The sequence below is a fragment of the Protopterus annectens genome, chromosome 5.part1 (genome assembly GCF_019279795.1).
Source record: "Protopterus annectens isolate FY-2018-M chromosome 5.part1, PAN1.0, whole genome shotgun sequence".
Classification (NCBI taxonomy): Eukaryota; Metazoa; Chordata; order Ceratodontiformes; family Protopteridae; genus Protopterus; species Protopterus annectens.
This window is the reverse complement of record NC_056736.1, coordinates 512,991,853-513,011,577: the sequence shown is the minus strand read 5'-3', so window position 1 is coordinate 513,011,577 and position 19,725 is coordinate 512,991,853. Positions and strand designations below refer to the sequence as shown.

At 38.2% G+C, this 19,725-nt stretch overlaps 1 protein-coding gene across 1 annotated transcript in view; it reads left to right on the top strand.

The window, feature by feature from the left end:
- The window catches only part of LOC122803493 (ankyrin repeat and SOCS box protein 11-like), a 279,636-nt gene that overhangs the window by 74,731 nt on the left and 185,180 nt on the right, over positions 1-19,725 (top strand). The gene's annotated exons all lie outside the window — the stretch shown is intronic.

The following is a 19,725-nucleotide window of genomic DNA, read 5'->3' as shown; positions in this document are numbered from 1 at the left end:
TCTGTCTCTCTGCACTGGCTCTGTATGCATATTAACCCAATTCTGATTGGCCTCATTGCCTCTGTCTCTCTGCACTGGCTCTGTATGCATATTAACCCAATTCTGATTGGCCTCATTGCCTCTGTCTCTCTGCACTGGCTCTGTATGCATATTTACCCAGTTCTGAATGGCCTTATTGCCTCTCTCTCTCTCTGCACTGGGTCTCCATGCATATTTACCCAGTTCTGATTGACCTCATTGCCTCTGTCTCTCTGCACTGGGTATCTATGTATATTTACCCAGTTCTGATTGACCTCATTGCCTCTGTCTCTCTGCACTGGCTCTGTATGCATATTAATCCAGTTCTGATTGGCTTTATTGCCTCTCTCTTTGCTCTTCCTCCTGTTTGTGTAAGGAAAGTGTCTTGTTCCCAGGAAGAGCAAGACGTAATCTTTAGCATTTTTTGCACAGCCTTGTAGGCATAAGGCCAAACATCTCTGGACTCTTTTTTTTTTTTTTTCAAGCACCTTTATTGAATTATCACTTGTGACATAGGCAATTTTACATTCATATAAAAGTAATCAAACTATATTAACATAAACATACTTCACATATATCACTATATATCATATAACCTAAGCAATATTGCATAAATTATTCAATTCCTGCCTTTTTTAAACAGGATACATCTTTATTAAACCATCACTTACTACATAGGCAATCATACATTTATATAAATGAAAACAAACCACACTGACACAATCCTAGTTGCAAGCATTTTGCATCACAAACCATACTGACACACTCACAATTGCAAACATTATACATCACTTATAATCTAGCCAATCTTTTTCACTCAAGCATTACATAGCTCATTTAAGTCCTGCTGCCTTTTAAACCTCATTCCTCCCTTGTATGTATTGTTCCCACAATTCCCATTTTTTTCTATGTGGGTTGCCCCTACCCTTTTCTAAAGATCTCAGTTCCAATTGTTTTATCTCTGTTACTATATTTACTACTTCCAGTATAGCTGGTTTAGATTTTGATTTCCATTTTCTAGTGATTGCTTTTTTGGCAGCCACCATTATTAGACACAAGGCCTTACCATGTCTACGCAATTCCGATTCTATATCATAGCTCAGAAAAATCATCTTCCTTGTCAGACTAATCTGCCCACCAAGCATCTCCGACAATGCATCCCACAAGGAATCCCTAAAGCCCTCCAACTCACTGCACTCCCAGAAAATATGTTCCCAATTACCTCTTTCTTCCCCTTCACACCTCCAACATTTGCTGTCTGCTTGAGGAAAAATTCTCTGGAGACTACTTGGGGTATAAACATATCTAATTAAACATTTCCAGGCAAAAATCCTAAATCTTCTAGATTTTGTTACATATTTGGGAGACATTCATAGATCTTCCCATTATTTCTTTATGAATTGCTTATCCAGTCTCTCTACCCACTCCTTTCTAACCTCCTCCGATTGAATCTCATAGTTATCATGCAATATTTTATATGCTCTACTAATTATTCCCTTTTTAATGGCAGCTTCTGTTCTAGATTCTATTAAAAACTCTACCAGTGCTGGTCTATTTCTTTCTCTTTGCCTTTACTCTGATATCAATCCCTGATAGGGAAGGCAATCTCTAACCTGCAGTCCAAATAAATTCTTGGCGTCTTCCCATTCTATCATCTTGCCCTCTGTAGTTATTTGTTGCCAATACTTGGGTCCTTTGCCAGTTTTCTCCAATAAATTCCAGCCCCCTCTTGCCTATTGTCTGTATCCCTAATTGCAGTCATCCCTATTGGCTGACTCTCCTGTGTTGGTTTAGTTCTTAGAATACTTGCTGCTACTTTATGGATGTAATATTCTATATGATTATTGCTATTCTCCTTAAAGGCCTGCATCCAAAATCCCAGTCTTTCCTTGTTTCTTGAGCTTCCTCCCTGTTTTATCATCATCCCTTTCAACTATGAATTATAGTTTTCTGCTTGTGCTATGTTTAGGAATTTTAACTGTGTAGCTCTGAAATACCCCTTCAAATTGGGTAATCCAATCCACCCTGTTCTACTGGAAGAATCAGCTTATCCCACTTGACTCTTGCCATCTTCCCCTCCCAGATAAAGACTTTCAGCTCTTTATTAATTGCTAACCACAACCTTGCCTCTGGTTGATAAAAATATGCCTATATCATGTCCCCATAAATATGAGTATTCCTGAACCAGTTCATGTCTGGGTACATAATTTACTGCTATTGCCTTTGTTTTTGCATCATTAATTTTGTATCCTGAAAAGATCTGAAACTGTCTCAAAATGTTCCCCAACACTGTAATGTCTTTTTCTGGTTTTGTCAGGTATAAAATAATATCATCTGCAAATAAAGCCACCTTTTCTTGACTACCATACCAATTATATCCTTGAATTTCTGAGTCTCTTATTTTCTTTGCCAATGATTCTAAATATAATTCAAATAACAAAGGGGAAAGAGGACACCCCCTGCCTGGGTCCTCTGCTCAATCAGAAATTATCAGAGAGGACCCCACCCACTTTAATTTTCGCCTCCAATCCCTCATATATCCCCCTAATCAACCTTAATTTTTTTTCAGGAAATGCAAATGCTTCCATTGCCCTGCTCATAAAGTCCCAGCTTACTCCTTTAAATGCTTTCTCTGAATCAAGACCCACCAACAACAATGGTATTTTCTTGCATTCTGCTTCCCTCTGTTAATGTTGTCAAATGTTTGCTTCCCCTCCACAAAACCACATCGATCCATATCTATCAGTTTTGACATTACTTTTGCTATTCCTCTAGCCATTATAGACATGAGTACTTTATAATCATGATTTAGTATTGAAATGGGCCCGTATGAAGCTGGCTCTGATGAATCCTTACCCTCTTTAGGTATTACAGTTATCACTGCTTTCTTCCAGGACAGCGGTACTTCTCCACCTCTTAAGATACTGTTAAACAAAACCTTCCAGATCTTTACCAGTTTTTTCCTCCTAGCTTCCAAACTTCCACAGGAATACCACCTATTCCTGGGGATTTTCATGTAGATTGGTTATACATCTCAATTTTTATCTCATCTCCTCCTGTCCTAGCCATTAGTAATTGACCCTCAACTATCTCTAACCTTGGCATATTTAATTCTTCCATAAACATTTCCATTTGTATCTTTTCTCAATTTTCACATTTCTCTGCTTTATAGAGACTGTCATAGATATTTGTAATACCTCTACAGGAGGATCTCTTGTTAACTTCCTTGTCATAGGTGACAAGTTTGGTGACACCCCTTTCTACTTTCTGTTGCCTGAGTCATTGTGCTAAACATTTTTTATGCTCTCATGTTATCATTAAAAAACAGATGCTTAACAGCAATCTTTCTAAGCGCGTGCATATTATCAAAGTAATCAGTTATTTTCAGCTTTGCATTCTGCAGTTGATCCTCTTCTTGTTCTGTGAGATTCCTCCTAGTCTGCAATACTTTAACATTTGTCAGTTCCTCTAAATAACTCGTTACTTCTTAACCATAGCTCCCTTTCTTTTATTTCCACCCTGTTTTTAAACTCCACCTTAATTTTATCTCCCTCCCTACCTATATTTTCAGAAAAAATTTCTATTCTCTGTAACAGCTCCTGAATAATCTGCACTACCCATTTAAAATCACTCTCTTTTCAACAGATTTGTGTGAAAGTGCCAGTGTCTCATTTTTATTTCATTACCCTGTGCTTTTATTTTACCTATTATTGGCGCATGATCTGAAATAGTTATTGGGTGAGTATCAAGGCCTTCAATTAAATGCACGTGTTACTGTGAAATGTAAATTCTGTCTAGCCTAGCCCAGCTTTTATATCTTTGGGAATAATATATAAATTCACTCCAAACTCCTATTACTGAATTCTCATCTTCCATGCCAAATATTTTCATAAATTTCTTCAAAAATCTACCCTCCTTTGTTATATTTTCCCTTCTGGGCCCCACAGACACATCTTTACTGCTGCAAATCAAATTACAGTCCCCAAATATAAGTAATTTTCCTTGTCGAAAACTGATTATTTCTCCCAGAATTTTCTTAAGCTCCATTATAGCAGTTTTAGGTGTAATATAAATACACGCCAGTGTAATCCTCCTCCATTGCCAGTAGCCCCTTAGCACTACAAATCTGTCATTATTATCTTTTTTATCTTCTTCTATCGCTATTGGAGCTCCTCTTACAATTAATATAAGTACTCCTGTTTTCCTGTCATATCAGGATTCAAACGATACATTTACAAGTGTTTTTGAGCTATAGTAGGTTTTGCCATGTAGTCAATTTCTGCTCGGTATAAAATAGTATATACTCTGTGCCTCAAGTCCTTCTAGGATACATGGATATATTTACTGGTCGTGGGAGAGTTATAACTTAGCTGTAGACACATGTAGCAGAATGCACCATATTGGATAATTAGTGCATTTTGCTGTTATTGTAGAGGGAGAAATATAATACAGTTAGGGAGAGGGGAAGATACTGTAGATAACAGAGGTTACGCTAAGGAGAAGGTTCTTAGTAGGGGATGATAAGAGGATGAATGTGTAGATACGTGATAGTAGGAATGCAACTTTGGGTAGGTGGTAGAGTTAACAACAGACTGGGGAGGGAGTTAGACTAATCAGGAGTGTCACAGTTACAAATCCAAGAGGCTTTTAAGTGTATTTTTAGACTTTTTTAACTCAGCTAAGGAAGATGTATTGGTAATGTTAGTGGGTAGATTGTTTCATATTTTAGATATGTAATTTTAGTAGGAGGAAGCTCCTGCTGCATTGTTGGCTTTTGTTACTTAAAGGAGAGCTTTGTTGGAGCGAAGTACCTTATTGCAAGAGTATGGATGTATTATGTTTTGCAGAGCAGGAGTTTTGTCAGGATAGTTTAGGATAGGATAGTTTAGGATCTTGTGGGTTAATATGAGCTGGTTGTAAAGTAGAAGATGAGGGAGTTCCAACCAGTTGAGTTGCTTGAGGGCTAATCAGTGATGAGTACTATTTCTGCTGTTGGTGGCAAACTTAACAATTTTGTTATAGCAGGTGTCAAGTGTAGCTATGTCAGACTTCCTAACGTTGTTGAGGACGGGTGAAGCATACAGGAGAGGGGAGATGAGGTGTGTTTGTGCTATTTTCTTTTTCTAGTGTGTTTTGTGAGGAAGTGTTTATTTCATAGGTTCATAGGTAGGTACTAGGCTATCGGCCCAAGGGCCTGTGTAAGCCTAGCCAACAAGGTTCCCTGGCATACGCCACCCAAGAAAGTTATTTTCCTGTGCCACTGTCAAGCAGAGACACAGAAGTGATCCCCGGGGTGTATTTCCTATTTCCCATCCACTCATCAAGATGTTTCTTGAAGAGAAATATTTCTATATTTCTATATTTCTGTATAATGCACCTAAGTTTTATGTACCTTCTTTATGGTGCTGGAGACATGGGTGTCAGATTTCATACTGCAATCAATCTCATTTGGTGTGAGTGACTGCCAATATACTATTGTTATTTTTGGAGATGATGTTAAATGTGGGTCTAGTGTAGGTGTGATTAGTGGGCTGGAAAATGAGCAGTTTGGTCTTATTGGGGTTCAGAATTAGTTATGAATTGGTAATCCATTGTTCTACAGAAAGAAAAGATGCTTGTGTTTGCAGGTATAGTTGTTGGAGGGAAGGAGAGGAACAGATTAGTGTAGAGTCATCAGCATATTGGATGACTGAGGTGTGTAATGTTGAAGTGTGGAGTTTGTCGGTGAAGATAGGTAAGAGTAATGGGCACTGGGGAACTCCTAAAGTAACTGTTAATAGAGGGAAAGTTCTGCCTGCATTGTACTGCTTGCTGTCTACCTGTTAAGTAACTCTGGAACCATGTAATAGTCTGTTTGCTAAGATTAATTTCAGAGAGGGTTGTTAAAAGCTTGGTGTGACTGACCATATCAAAAGCTTTGGAGAGATCAAGAAAGACTGCAGATATGTAGTGTCCATTATTTCTGTAACTGTTTATTGAATGAGCAAAGGTCATCAGTGCAGTGGTTGTGCTGTGGAAGAGTCTAAAGCCATGTTGAGTGGAAGTGAGCAGGTTATTGGTATTAAGGTAGTGTATGAGTTGAGAGTGTATACATCTCAGTATTTTGGACAGGGGTGATAGTATGGCAATGGGGCAGTAGTTGTGAATTCTTTTGAGTTGCCCCCTTTGTGGAGTTGGATAATGTGAGAAATTTTCCAGAGTGTGGGAACTAGATTCTCAGAGACAGAATGGTTGATAAGAATGGATACTAGGCATGCAATGGCATCTGCAGCTATCTTGAGAAATTCAGCTGGTAGTTTGTCTGCAGCTAAGGTGGTTGGTTTTAGTTGTTTTAGACATTTTTTAATTGTGATAGTAGAGACAGGTTGAAGGGTAAAGCCATTGTTAGTGTCTGGGTAATTAATTGGCTGGTTACAGGAAGGGCAGTTTTAAGAATTAGCTTGTGCAAGAATTGAGAGGCAATGCTTATTGAAGTGTTGGTAATTTTTGGGGACAGGGTGCCTGATTTACCTGGTATGCTGTTAATAGATTACCAGAACTTTTTTGGGTTATTTTGATATTTTGATTGAATATTCTGGTAATAGTTCATTTTGTCTAATTTGACTTTTTTCTTACAAAGGTTTCTTAATTCTAGATAAGCTTGCTTATCAGTATGGGAATTAGTTTTCTGCCAGTGATTCCGAGTTTTTTCTCTGGATTTCAATAAGGATCTGGTTTCTTTGCTAAGCCAGGCAGCATAGTTGGATTTGACATGTATTGTTCTGCAGGGTGTTGGTGAGTTTAAAATATGTAGGAAAATGGAATTAAAGTACCGAGCAGCTTCTTCGAGGGTGAGATACTTTTGTGGTGTCCAGTCACATTATTGTAGTATTGTGTTAAAGGTAAAATAGTTAAAGTTTTTCTTATTTCTTATTAATTGGTATGTGGTTGTTTTTTAGTACTAATATGAAGTCTAATGGCATACATTGGTAAATGATCACTAAGGCTGTCTGAGAGACAACCTACATGACTGATATAGCTTGGTTTATTTGTTAAGATTAAGTCCAGTATGGACTGTCTTTTTGTAAATTTGTCAGTCCTAGTGGGAGTTTGGATAAGCTGGGAAAATCCATGAAGGTTAGTGAAGTTGGTGGGATTATTAGATATACAAGTTTGCCAATCAATGTTGAAATCTCCTAAGATGATCGTTTCCTGAGGGAGGAGCTCTATGGCCCAGTCAAGTAGGGACTCATGGGATGGTTTATTATTTCCAGGTGGTATATAACATCCAACAATATTTATAAGTTTTCTGGTGTTAATTTTTAGTCTAGCAAGAAAGATTTCTGTATTACCTATGGTGGGTGTGGTCATATCTAGACTTTCAACATTTAGCTCATTTTTAAACAGTAATGCTATACCACCTCCTTTTCTGTTTATAAGATCATTGCATAGTATATTGTAGCCTAGGAGTAGAATATCATTACTGGAGATATCTGGCTTTAACCATGTTTCAGTAAATAGAAGTAGGTCAAGTCTATATAGGGATAGATAGGCATGAAGGTCCTGTACTTTATTTGTGATTCTGATAATATTCATATTTAGCATGAATAGATCAGAAGTTTTTCTAGGTTGTTGGACTACGATATTAGATGAATTTAAATTAGCTTTGGAGGTGTTGTTATCTGAGGTGCTGGGATTAGGATGTATATCTCCAGAAGAGTTTGGCTGCTGTGGTAATGATAGTTTTAATAAGTTTAGTTATATGTTTATCATATTTTAAGGACAATCTTTTTGATTGGGTGGATGGAAGTATGGGATTATGAGTAAGGTAAAATCTGATTGAGTAAATAATAGATGGATAAATGGAGAAGTTGCTAGGTGTTGAGTTTTTCTTAAGAGAAGTAGTAGTGGCATGTTGGGGTAGTGTATGTGCAATGTTATAATGATATGTAGTCAGGTGTGCTAGTATTGTTAATGCCGTTAGGGAAATAATTTCTATGTGGTACACATTTTAAAGTGATGTTTGCAAAATGTGTGGCTGATTGGTAGGACATTTGGTGAAAAAGGTATTGGGCTTTTGAGTTAATATGTAAGGGTTAAAGATTAAGCATGATAGGTTGAAATGTGAGTGGAGAGCAGTGTGATGCTGTTAGAGTTATGTGATTGGATAATGTGGTGTGGTGGGAGTGGTCTTAATAGTATAAAGGCAAAGAAAGCAGGAGTGGGTGGGAATGGGGGTAGGGTAGGGGAGCGGAGTGAGCCTGAGTGTAGTAAGGGCGAATGGAGTGTGGCTACACCTGAACTGGAATGGGATGGCTCAGAAAAAAAATATCAGTACAATCTAGTTTGGGTAAGATTTGTTAAAGTTTAGTAAGGAACCTTGTAGAATCCAAGGAGATTTATAAATTATTGATCAAATGAAACTTTAGTTTGGCTAGAATGCAATGTGGGCTATGAGGCAAGGAAAACCGAGATGCAGTTATTTTTACTTATTGATAAAAGTAGTTGAATGTTAGCTAGAGGTAGAGTCGATTGATTTGCATGAGCAGGGACCTGAAATTAAGAGTGGGGCTGTGAGTTCTGGCGGAAGCAGAAGCCAATAAAAAGCAAAACAAGTCACAACACAGTATGCAAGAACATACTTAATGTTCCACTAGTTAAGGGGCTTGATGGTAGTCCAAGGTTCCAGAAATTCCATGATTGTGCTTGTTGCTAGCCATATATTGTAGGGCCTGCAGGGAGGTGTAGGGCTGAACCAGTGGTGATAAAAACCTAGAACATATAAGAGAGGAATAAGTTGCTAGTAGCAGATTATAAATTAAGAGTAAAAACAGCTTGAGGTTAAGAATCCTTATTTTGTTATACAGTAATAAAGGCATTCATTCAACAGCTAAGGACCAAGAAACCAGGCAGTTATAGGGAGATATGTGTGGCAGGTCATGAGGGAGAGAAAGCAGTGTTGTAAGGATGGATGTTTAAGAGCACTGAATTGCTCATCGGTTATCAAAGAGTAGACAGACAAAGTGTGAGAAGGAAGGAAAGTTGTAGAAAGAGTAGTGTAGTGAGGAGGAGTGTTTGAGAGAGTGGAATTGATTATCAGTTATCAGAGAGTAGAAAGAGAAAGTAGTGTGAGAAGGAAGGAGAGTTTTTGAGTGGGAAAGTATACATTAGTAGTAAGTTGTTTGATTATATAACTGCACAGAGAAATAAAATAAGTCAATGTAAAGGCAAAAAGGTAGAGGTAAGTGTAACAGTATGTTTAGGGTAGCAGCCACTAGTGAGAATGTCAAACAGCGGTATCAGATGGCAGGACATGTTCACAAATTGATTGTTAAGCAAATGGACAACACCGATTACTAGCAAGAAAAACATAACATGTCACAAATCTTACTCAAACCTACTAAAGGCAATGCAGCTCAGGAGCAGATACTTGCAGTGAATTAACTGCTTCTTCACAGTCAAGTCTGACAAACTGATATTGACTAAAAATAATTCAAGTAAATTTCACATAGTAGGTGGGATGGAAAATGCAACCTTTGACTGTTAGTGTCTAACCTGTGCAGGTTGCTTTCTTATAGCCAGGTTTGGAGCATACACACAATGTGCCCTTTCAACTAACACCTCCTGCTGAATACCAGTCCATTTGCTTATTTGTGCTTTCATTAAATTAATGCAGTCTCTTCCTTCCAGCTTCTCTGGTATAGCTGAAAATCACAGGTTTTCCCTATGTGCTCTGTCCTCTAATTATATTATTTTTGAAACATCTCTTCCTGAGCAGTTTCATATTCAGCCAGCCTTTTCTTCATTTCGACCTCTGATTTTTGCAGCTTTATCATCTAATCTGAATATCTGTTTAAAGCTTCTTCCATTTTTCCAGGCTTTTGTTGTTTGTGTTGATATACTCCATCAGTGTTTTGTTTATTTTAACCAGGTCTATATAAAGTTGTCTTATTCAAACAAATGATTGGTGCCAGAACCATGGCCTAAAACCAAATGTGAAAAATGCATTACTTCCAAGATGGTTGCATATTGAGTAACAGCAAAGTATAAATATATAAAGTCAAGTTTTATCTTCCTGTAGGTTATTGGAAGTCATATCTGAAGGTTGCATTGCTTTTTTGCTGAACAGCTGCAGAACTTTCCCCAGTCAGTGTTTCTAGCTGATTTTTTCCAGGTCTTCTGTATTATTTATTCCTGGGATCCAGGCAGTGCACTTACTAGCCACTTACTGAAATTTACCCATAAACACAAGTCTACTGGACTTTTCTGCTGAGTTTCTGTTTTCACACTGGGAGAGCTAGAAATATGCTGCTAGTCAATATGCAACCATCTTGGAAGTATCCTTGGACTCTTAAGCAGAAATGTTGCATGAACAGAATTGCTACGTAAAGTGCTACATGATGCCATAGTGGTCTAGTCCATCATGATTTGCCTTTTCTGTTTTGTAAATGCATGATATGAAGATTTGTATTATCTCTGCATCATCCTTTCACCAGGCATTGTCCCTAATGCATTAGTATGTGTGGGCCTTGCACACAGACTGAAATGTGTTTAACTCCATTTACCTATGAAACCATTCACATGTGCTAACAGCCTGATCTAGAGACTAGCCAGATGTTAACTGGGAGCAAACTGTGACATAACAAATGAAAATATAAAAATATAAAGTCAAGTTTTATCTTATTTTTATATGTGGGAGCAAATGTTAATTCCATTCATCTAATTGCTTTAACAGTCAGACATGAATATGGATTCATGGAACAGTAATGCAGAAGCAAAAGAAGCAACATTAAATAATAGCTGAATTTCTTATGTGAAAGAGAGGTGTTATAAAGCATGTGGTTTAACCTGAGATATTTTAAATAGAGCAGCCCCACCCAAACTCTTTAGTCCCATATCACACTACTATTATGACGACAGGATATCTATAAGGAGGAGATAATATACAAATATGTATTTGAAAACTTTATAATCAGTATAGTTTTAAGATCTCAAAGTGTATTTGGAAAAGGATTGTACTGTGAACTTAATTTTAACAGCATCAGGTGTATGTGTGCGAATATGATTTAACAGAGAATGAGAGCAGTTGACCTGACAAGACACAGGAGATGTAAAATAATATTTTACTAAAATGTATGGAAATAAATTATGAAAACAAAGCTTACTTGCAAGAATAAAAGATGAACAAATAACCAGATATGCAACTTTAAATTCTAACGCACTAAAATGTGTACAAACACAAGCAGAAATATAGGCACACACACACACACACACACACACACACACACACACACACACACACACACACACACACACACACACACAGCTATATATAGCTAGATATACATATGCATACACACACGTGTTCACCTGGCAGTCAAAGTTCAGGCTACTATCTATCTGTGTACCTATCTCTCTCATCTCTGAGTCCACTCTTAGGGGTGTGCTATTGATGTTATAATTTGCAGGGGTATTTGATTTCTCAAAGGGTATGATAATGCATTTTTCACATTTGGTTTTAGGCTATGGTTCTGGCACCAATTATTTGTTTGATTTAGCCCCTTCTGAAGGATATCTACATCATTGAGGGATTCAATGATTACCCCTAGCTTGCAGTCATTGTCAAACTTTGTCATTCAGAGGCCTTCCACTTTAGCCTTGACTTCAGAGAAATATATCCTGAATAGGAATAGTCCCACCACTGAGCCTTTGGCTCACCACTATCCTCTTGCTGGGTCTGGATTCACCCACTTTAACCATGTGTGCCCTGTCTGTGAGCCAGCTGGCTATCCATCTGGTGACATAGGGATTTATGCTCAGTTTTGTGAGTTTATTTACAATACCTGAGTGGGGAATTGTGTCAAATGCCTTGGCCAGGTTGAGGTTGGCAGTATGTACTGTTTTACCATCATCCATGACATTAGTGACTTTCTCAAAGAAATCCACCAGATTCAATAGGCATGTCCTGCTCTTGACAAAGCCGTATTCAGCTGGGTCCTGTGATTTGGAGGTTTCCATTGTCATTATTTATCAGGTCCATGATTATTCTTTCTATGGCTTTACATATAAGGCTAGTCAAACTTATGGGTCTGTAATTTCCCGGGACAGTAGATTTTTCCCCTTTCATCTTGTGCTACTTGCAAAAACACACACTGTTTCTTTACGAGTAGATGCAGGTCATGTCAGTGCCTTTGAACATTATGTAAAGCTTATATAGGCTACTAAACTTTGTAGACCAAAATTTTAGCTTCTTTGATTTCAGGAAAAAGAAATGAAGAAAGAAATAGCTAATGGAGCCTGTGAAGTGTGGGAAAGTTAAAAGGCTATTTAGTAAAAGTGCAGAGTATATCAACAAAACCTTAGCAACTGCATAACACAATTACTTCAGTAAAAAATGCTGAAGGTCTCCACAATGGTCGGCAAAAGCACACACCTGGTGCAATAGTAATGAAATTGGGTCTATATTATAACATCGAATTTTGTCGAACACTGAAAACAGCGAAGGTGCAGGACACCGAATTCTTTCCCAGGGAAAGAATTTGGTGGGCCATTGCTGTGGCTTCGCTGTTTTCAGCATTTAGTATGTTGGAGCATTACGTGTCGGGTTCAGGAAAGTGTGCAGTTGTGTGTGTAGGTTAGAGTTAGGGGGCGGGTTAGGTGAGTTAGGGGGCGGGTTAGGTGAGTTAGGGTTAGGGCGCGGGTGAGGTTAGTGTGCGATAGTGATGGACCTTACGGTTAGGGTCAGGTTTAGGTAAGTGGATAGCTAGTAGTGTATGTAAAGTTTAGTTTAGGTTTAGGTGTAGGATTTTAAGTGTATGTGTATTTTAAGTGTTTGTGCGTGTTTGTGTTGTGTGTATGTTTCTCGGAATAGCAATTTTTTTCCCTGGGAAAAAAATCGCTATTCTGACTGTTCGATGTTTGCGATTTCGATGTTTAGGGTTCTATATTATAACATTCGATCTTTGTAGATTTCGATGTTATAATATAGACCCAATAAAATCATCTATATCAGTAAATGTAAATTCATGATACTTGGCAAAAAGATACTGATTTATATACAAAATAAATATATATACAAAATAAATGGTTAGATTATACAAAAATGGGGTCTACTTCAGTAGACTGAAATACCACTTACCCAAAACCCAGATAACCAAGACGAAAAGGCTGACAGCACGAGAACACCGATGTCCTGGAACACCGACTCACCACTCCAGGTAAGTAAACACTTGAGCATCCTTTAAAACAAACAAAACTGAACAAGAGCAAACCCATCAATGTGGGGGGGGGGCTTTGCCCCCACATCCCTCCTAACTAAATATACCAACTCTGAGATCACACTACCGCAGGGTAAGGGGCAAAGTTTGACAGGATGGCCAAGCGTTTACTTACCTGGAGTGGTGAGTCGGTGTTCTGGGATGTTGGTGTTCTCTTACTATCGGCATTTTCACTTCAGTTATCTGGGTTTTGGGTAATTTGATATTATTATGAGCTATACACATTGCTGGGGTTTGAGTATGTGATATCATTTATTATTAGCTCTACACATTTCTGGTGTATGAGTATGTGATATCATTTATTATTAGCTCTACACATTGCTGTGGTATGAGTACTTGCAATAATTTATTATTAGCTCTACACATTGCTGGGGTATGGGTATGTTATATAATTTATTATTAGCTCTACACATTGCTGGAGTATGAGTATTTGATATCATTCATTATTAGCGCTACACATTTCTGGGGTTTGAGTATGTGATATCATTTATTATTAGCTTTACAGATTTCTGGGGTATGAGTATGTGATATTTATTATTAGCTCTACACATTTCTGGGGTATGAGTATGTGATATCATTTATTATTAGCTCTACACGTTTCTGGGGTCTGAGTATGTGATATTTATTATTAGCTCTACACATTGGTGGGGTATGAGTATTTGATATAATTTATTATTAGCTCTACACAGTGCTGGGGTATAAGTATGTGATGTAATTTATTATTAGCTCTACACAGTGCTGGGTTTGAGTATGTGATATCAGTTATTATTAGCTCTACACATTGTTGGGTAGAAAGTACGTGATATTTATTATTAGCTCGACACATTGCTGGGTATGAGTAAGTGATATCATTCATTATTAGCTATACACATCTCTGGGGTCTGATTATTTGATATCATTTATTATTAGCTCCACACATTGCTGGGGTTTGAGTATGTGATATCATTATTATGAACTCAACACATTTCTGGGGTATGAGTATGTGATATTTATTATTAGGCTACACATTGTTATATCATTATTATGAGCTCTACACAGTGCTGGGATATGAGTATGAGATATAATTTATTATTTGCTCTACACATCGCTGGGGTTTGAGTATGTGATATAATTTATTGTTAGCTCTACACATCGCTGGGGTCTGAGTACATGATATTTATTATTAGCTCTACACATTGCTGGGGTTTGAGTATGTGATATCATTTATTATTAGCTCTACACATTGCTGGGGTACGAGTATTTGATACAATTTGTTATTACCACTACACATTGTTGGGTATAAAGTACATGATATTTATTATTACCTCTACACATTGCTGGGGGTTGAGTATGTGATATCATTCATTATTAGCTCTACACATTGCTGGGTATTATTTCTGAGATTTCTAACATAGTTGAAAATAATTTGTGGATATCCTTCACCAGTGTGGCTGCTTTTACTTGATATCTGGCTTTGGTTGATTTGACCATGATTCAGAATTCTTTGTTTAGTTTAGCAAGAGTATTTTTGGCATTTTAATAGTTAAATTTATTTTTGTATACAATGATTTTTTTTTTAATTATGGATCCTTATTATACTAGGGTTCCACAATAGAGGTTTATTTTTGAATTTGATGCGTATATGTTTTTGATGAGGACAGATGCATCTTTTCCACTATTTACATATGCATAGACTTTGGCAGTAAAGGATTTCATATAAGCAGCAAGGCCAGCCATCGATATGGAAGGGGCTTTCGAATTTAGCCAGGTCATCACTCAGATTTACTAGATTAGTCTTTGCATAATCTCTGTGTACCGTTATTCCATGCCTCAGTCTTATGGTGAATGTGTTTGATTTGTGGTCTGATTTGACTAGGGAGGATATTTCAATTGGTGGGGAGCAAAGCTGACCCATATCAGTAAGGAACAAATCTAAGATTTTCTGGGCATACATATTTGAGGATGTATAAATGTCTCCAGTTTATGGAGGTGTAGTTGAAGTTTCCTAGGAGAATGGTGTTGGGCTTAATACACAGGTACTCCATACTAGGGGATGTGGTCTGAGGGGGACACTGAGGGGGTTCTTAGCTAGGGCAACTATGATATAATAAGTATTTTGTCAGTATTAAGCTGGATATGGAGGAATTTCATGTTATTATCTTGTCTAACAAGTCATGTGATGAAATGCTTTTTAAAGAATGTGGAAACACTGCTGCCTTTAGTGTTGACATCTAATGCAGTGGACCTGCTTGTACGATGGGTAGTGAAACCCTGCACTGATGGAGCACTTTCAGTGGTCTTGAATCAAGTGTCTGTGATGATGCATATATTGATGTTTTCCGTAGTAAGTAGTGCTTGTATAGAGTGTTTTTTTTCTTTTTCTTTAAGGCTCCTAGCACTGACCAGCAATACCTTCATGGTATCCACACCCTGTTTTGTTATGCTGGATGCTTTAGAAGGCTGACATTGTCTATTAACGGCACTATGTAGGTGGACAAGGATTTAGCAAATATAAGAAAGCCTTGGAGGGAGAGGTGCAGGCCATCCCTGCAAAGTAGTTAGGACCATCTATCATCTCCTCCCAAGCTGCTATATATTGTGCCTCTTTGAATGACATGAGAAGCTAAGCCAGTCATTGAGAACAATAATCTTTAGTTCATATTGTAGCATCATTTTTCGTGATGGTAGAATGCTGATCATGGCTAGGTTCATACAAGCCACAGATACATATTCTGAGAGCTCATTCCTCATTCCTCATATAGTCCAGGGAGGTACTTCTTAAGTCACTTGCACCCACATGTACTATGAATATAGGATAGGTGTAACTGATAGTCAAGAAAGAAATTGAAAAAGCAGAAGTACTTTTGCTTCAGTGTTCACAGAAGAAAGAAATGGTTATGCGCTGTGCTGAGAGATACGTAAGAAAGAGGACAGACATCAGGGTAGAAAAAATAGAGTGGGTACTGCAGGTATTAGGGAGGATGATGCAAAATAACAAGATGGTTTGCCTACCAAGTACTCAGTAATCTGACCAGCATGTTAGCAAATGCCCTGGTTATGATCTTCATCAGGTCATTGACTGGTGCAGAAGTTCCTCAGGATGGGAAGGCAACAAATATTGTGCACTGAAGAAGGAGGAGGAGAAGAAATTCTGGGAACTTCAGGCCTAGTAGTCTAACAATAGTGCCAGGGAAAGTCAGGGAGAAAATCATGAAAGGAAAGCTGTGTGTTTTTCTAGATGACCATAAGCTCCGGGAGAACAGCCAACACAGGTTCATTGGCAGATGAAACTGTCATTTGCACCTCATCTAATTTTATGATCAAATTTCAGGGGAGTACTGGTAGATATGGTATGTATTGACCTCACTGAGGTATTGAACTTACCTCACACAGGCAGTTAACAAGAAAATTAAAAAGGTTATTGGTGTGTGTGTGTGTGTGTGTGTGTGTGTGTGTGTGTGTGTGTGTGTGTGTGTGTGTGTGTGTGTGTGTGTGTATATATATATATATATATATATAGAGAGAGAGAGAGAGAGAGAGACATTCACGCGCATGTGTGTGTGTGTGTGTGTGTGTGTGTGTATATATATATATATATATATATATATATATATATATATATATATATAGATATATATATATATACAGAGAGAGAGAGAGAGAGAGAGAGACGTTCACACGCATGTGTGTGTGTGTGTGTTTTTGTGTGTCTTTTGAGGGGTGCCTATGCTACAGTGATATGTGGGGCTGTTAGGGAGAAAAGTAGCATGGCCATTTCTGACAGCACAGTGTTTGATTCAGAGACATGATAATTAGCTGCTAATGAAATGTTTTCAGAACAGCCTTACCTTTTCACTGAATCAGAGATTCTTGCCATCATGTTACTTGATCAACCTTTGTTGACCATTTAGCACAGGAATAAGTTGGATATAGTGAAAGAATCTTTCTGAATCTCAGGGCCTATTTGTCTTTAAGGTGAGAATTAAAATTATTCAAGTATGGCCTATGATCTTACAATGTAAGTCAGGATGAATAATTACACTAGACAGAAAGGGGGATTACTGTCACAGTGACAAGGCAGTACAGTCACTAGTTATGTATAGATGCAGCCAGCCTAAAGTGAAATGTAGGATGCTATAAAGTTAAAGGCAAAGTCCTTGTACCCATTTCACAGGTTCATAGGTTCATAGGTTCATAGGTTCATAGGAGGTTACTAAGCTGATGGCCCTAGGGTCTTTATAACCCAGTCATGTTATACCTGTGTTCCCTAATTAACCTTGATTACATGGTCGTTATTTGCAGAGCGAGTCTATGATCAGCACCATCTGCCCCTGTTCATTAGGGACACAGGTGCCACCCCCAGTGTGAATTTATGCTCTCCCATCCAATTGTCTATATTGCACTTGAATAGGGTCATTGAGGAGCTCTGCTTCATATGAACTGGGAGTTTATTCCGAAGGAGCTGCAATTGCTGGGAGATATCTCTATCTCTCCAGCATGTTCTGTTAATGTCACAGGCTAGGTTGAGATCCTTGGAGTGAGTGACTCTTGTCCCTTTTGATTTTTGGATATGCAGCATTTCCATTAGGGCAGGGTCAGAGACTCCTCTGTAGGCCAGGCACAAGTTGCCTGTCAGCAGCCTGTAGGATGCAGAGTACAGTGTACATTGACAGGGCTTTCAGTCTTTCCATGTAGGTTATGTTTTGGAGGCTCTGAATTTTCTTGGTGAGAATCCTTTGTGGTTTCTCCAGCTGCTGCAGGTGTCTGGTGAGATGCATGCAATAGGGGAGCATTCTACTCTATTAGTGGTCAGATAAGGGTGGAGTGCAGAGGAGCTATTACATCCTTAGTCTTGGATACAATGCCCTTACTTATGAGATGCACAAAGTAGAAGGCTTTCCTTACAACTGTGGACACATGGTGAGTGAAGTTTAGATTGCTATCAACTTGTGTTCCCAAATCATGCACCACTGGGTTGGAGCTTAGGGAGTGCTATCAATACTGTAATTTGCAGGGACTGACTCTTTGCCAAAGGGAATAATAATGCACTTTTTTGCTTTTAATTTTAGTCCGTGGATTTGGCAGCAGTCATTTGTCTGTGCTATCCCCTTTTGTAATAGTTTAACATCATTTGGGGACTGAATGATTGCACCCAGTTTGCAATTATCGGTGAATTTGTGTGTCTCAATATGTAGTCGCCTATGACCAGGACATTTGTTTTTGAGGTGTTTTGCCTTATAGGCTTATTTGCTGAGATGCTGGTGTGTGTGTTGTTATGTGTAGTGTATTCTATTTACTTTGTAGTGTGTGCAAGTGATTTGCTCTTGGGAGGTCTCTGTAGGCTTCTTTTGAGTACCTCCTCATATGTGGGTTTATATGTTGTAACCTTGTTTGGTGTGAGAGGTGATGTCTGTGTTCTGACAACCTGTTTGTTGTCCAGTTTGTTGTTACGTGAGAAAAATGATTCCAAATTCAAATTGTAATTACATCTCTCACAAATTGTATTTGCTTTAGGAGTAAGTGGTTGTCAGTATACATGAGGCAATGTACTACATTGCCTCAGGATACCCATGTCAGTAAGGCTGCCTGGAGATATGGTTGGAAACTAACTATCTATTATAGCAGGTTTTTACAGTAACTACTATTGGGGAGTGGGCTAGTTTGTCCAGATTTTGCTCTAGGATTAACAAAGGGGCTTATTCTGTTGAAGGCTGGGGTGAAAACTATGGCAACACTTCTCAATGTGCAACTGAGTTTCCTGCAATGCAGCAGGATAGCAAGGGAAGGTTCACTAACAGATGTCTAGGAGAAAATTGTCTTTCAAGGTGTTTGCTTCTATACAGGGCACCACTGAACCCCGGTGAGCAGTGCACAGCTACATGCAAATGCAAGGCTTAAATACAGGTGAAATTGAACACATTTAAGCTAAACTACTCATGGGAAAGCACACAATAAGCTTTCCTCCAGTGATCTCCAATTTAGATGAAGCTCAGACTATATACTTCTGCCACAAGGGTGCAGGCAGGTCTCTCCTAATGTAAGATTGCTGGAATAGTGCTCAAGTTTAACAATACAGTCTAGATTCAGCAGATCTGAATCTAGTCTATGCTGTTTACTTAAACCAACAGGACAGCTTTTTAAAGTGCAGAAAAATGCAGTAAAAATCAGTAAAATGATAAAATACAGTCAGCAAAGTGCAAAGGAAGCTCACGAGGTACTTATTTTTTTGACTTTAGCAGTGGATACTTTGTATTTCAGCAGAATCTTTTCAGACTTCTGGCAAAAGTCGCAAAACATTGAGCAGCTCCGGTTAAAAGTGGGTAAACCTGTGCAAACACAAGGCTTATTAAACAGAGGTGAAATTAAACTCTTTTAAGCTAAACTACCAATGGGAAAGCACACAATGAGCTTTCCTCCATTTCTCTCCAACTCAGATGAGACTTAGACCACATACTTCTGCCACAAGGGTGCA